The sequence below is a fragment of the Polistes canadensis genome, unplaced genomic scaffold, assembly GCF_001313835.1.
Source record: "Polistes canadensis isolate GaletaPanama2010 unplaced genomic scaffold, ASM131383v1 scaffold_395, whole genome shotgun sequence".
Taxonomy (NCBI): domain Eukaryota; kingdom Metazoa; phylum Arthropoda; class Insecta; order Hymenoptera; family Vespidae; genus Polistes; species Polistes canadensis.
Window position 1 is genome coordinate 42,248 of NW_014569942.1, and position 3,223 is coordinate 45,470.

The following is a 3,223-nucleotide window of genomic DNA, read 5'->3' on the forward strand; positions in this document are numbered from 1 at the left end:
AGGTGGGTGGGGGGCTCTACCGGGGATAGAAAATTCCCTTTGGGAAACGTAGTTTCGGCGTTGTGTCGAGTTTTATTCGCCGTCGTATTTGCGCACGCGTCTTCTGTTGGAATCTGCTGGTAGAACGTTTCAGAACGCGGAGGAGTGAATAGTAGTAGTCCGTGTCAGATTTAGTGCACTCGGTCATAGTCTCTAAGAGAATCGGTTAGTATGATTGTTTTTTTATTTTTTTTATATTTTTATTTTTATTTTTTCTTTCTCGTTATTTTATTTTATTCTATCAATTGGTGATACTCGATGATTGTTTGCGTCGTTTTATTTCATTTTTAATTCTTATCTTTCGGTGATTCTTTTAAAACATAAACAAAACAAACAAACAAAGTGTGTAAAAGATATTAAATATAAAATAACAACAACAACAACAGTTAACGGGGTGAAACAACGACACGTGGGGAGGAAAACTTTATTGCATCTTTTTCTTTGTTTTTCTTCTTTATTTTTTATTATTATATTTATCGTACATTGATGATAATAATAATAATAATTCGAATAATAATTGTTTTAAATAAATTGGCAAAATTGTCATTTGGAAAATGTATATTCGATATCGAATATTTTATCGTGAATTCGATGATTAAATTTGTACGTTGAATGATTACTTTTTGTAATTTTGGATTATTGGATTGAATCTCTTTGCAGAATATTGCGAAAAAGAAGAAGAAGAAGAAGTAGAATAAGAAATAAATCATTTTTTTTTTCCCTTTTACATCTACTTTTTTTTCAAGAATCTTCTTTTCTCATCACGAAATGTGCAATTTGATTTACGTATATATTTTATTACTTTCTTTCTTTCGATTTGATTTAATTTGATTTGATTTGATTTATTTAAAGTACTCAAATACGCACGTGTCTTTTCGACTGGTACTTTTTTTATTCCTTTTAGCTTTTTTTTTTTTTTTTGTTCTTCGTTTTGTTTTTCCTGTTAATACGATTCCGGTTATTATTAGGCAGGTATTCGAAGTGTGCAAGACGTTTCTAGCCCCCGGAAACGTTCTTCTTCTTCTTCTTCTTCTTCTTCTTCTACTTTTACTTCTACTTTTACAATCTTAATCGTGTTAAAGAAAATTCTACCGATTTAAATGAAAAAAATTTGATCGATCTTTTTTACCGATCATATTATCTTCGAGATAATTACGTGGGTGGTTAGTTGGGGAGGGGGGTGGGAATGGGGTAGAACGTTTAAATTATCTTCCATTATTAATTTGATTCCAAACGAAATATTATTCGCGTCTCTTATTATTATTTTATTCGATATTTTGTTTTTTATTTTTCGTAAAAAAAAAAATAACTCATCCCTTATAAAATTTTTTTCGATTTTTTTTACTTTCGAATATAATAATTAAATAAATATTTTTACTTCGATAAATTCGATCTCTCAGTATGTGTGTGTATGTGTCACAATTAATTTAATTTGTTTAAAATATTCATTTCAATTTTTTGTAAAAAAAAAACAAATATTTTTCGTATAAGGTTTGATACATTAATATATTTTAATGTATATCACATTTTGTTTATTGTTTTATATAGAATAAATATTTGACTTAAATGCATATGCATATTATGATCGAAGTCCTTAAACTTCATTATTTCTCGTTTAATTCAAATAAGGTTTCGCAATCTAAGGTCATGATCATGACCGTCATCGGAAAAACATATTGGCAATGAACTTAAGGAAATGAGTACACATGCAAATAAATCACTTTATTTTTCTTGTTTTATTATTTTATGAGATAATTATTAATCGAAATAATGTATGTGGTTATGATCATGGTCATCATTATCGAAATAATAATATATTGATAATAAACTTGAGAAACGTATTGATTTAACTAATCATATTTTGTTTTAGTTTTTTCTTTTTTTTTTGGCTTTTTCTTTAATGATAATTATTAATTCGAATTATTAATTATTGAATGTTACCTTGAATATATAATTTATTTATATATATACAGGGATTTTTAAAGATTTTAAATTTTAATTCAGAGAATTAAATTTTTTCAATTCAGAATTTTCAAAGATTTAAATTTTATATTCAAGAAAAATCAGATTTAATATTAATAATCAAATTTGTCGTATTATTTGTTATTAATATTTTTATATAAACACCGAGAAAGAGAGAGAGAGAGAGAGAGATGATTTATTTAATAATATTATTTTTCATTATTAAAAGATTTACTCTTTGTTTTTTCAAACAAACAAACGTAAAATTTTTGAGATTTCTATCACATTGTCCCAATAAATATAAAATTCGATTAATAATCAATTTATTAAAAATTATTCATTTTTCTAATATTTCTTAACCAAATTAAACCTCATATTAAATTACAAACAATTCGCGTACAATATTTATTTCGTATCATTTCGATTGTATAATATTTTCACAAAGTATGTATGAAAAAAACAAACTCCTCCTCCCCCCAGAGAGAGAGAGAGAGAGAGAGACACTTTGTATAAATTATACAATACTTCATATGCATATATTTATCATACATTTATCTCGTTGAAATGAATCTTTAGATACTTTACGATTAAAAAAACAAAAAAAATACAATATAAAGTTAAAATTATTCAAATGAAAAATTTCCATTGAACGTGATTCGAGTATATTATAAATATATTTTCTTGAAAAAAAAAGAAAACCAAAACAAAAAAAGAAAAGAAAAAAGATAAACGACCTTGGCCTGTTATATATAATTAAATCGTTATGAATTTTAGTCAAACGACGTTTGATGTAACCGAAGTACCATCCATCCATTCGTATTCTAAATGGATTTCCATGCGTCGGGTTTGGAAACCATAGAAAATAAATCGATTGCTTCAGAGTTCCGTCTTTTAACTTATCTTGATATATATATATATATATATATACGTATATATATATATATATATATATATGTATGTATGTATATATTCGTAAAGTCGATGAACGAACACGATCAACCCTCTGACATGTCGCATGCAGATTTATCTCTTTTACAAATTGCCCCTACTTCGAGGATTTATTTTCGTTCGGGGAAAACGTTTATAAATGAACGATCCTATAGAAAACTTTTCATTATGTCTTTTGGTGTTTTACATATATATATACACGCGTATATACATGCATTGATTTATATGTATTATATATTATTATTTTATATTTCATATTTATTTTATATATATA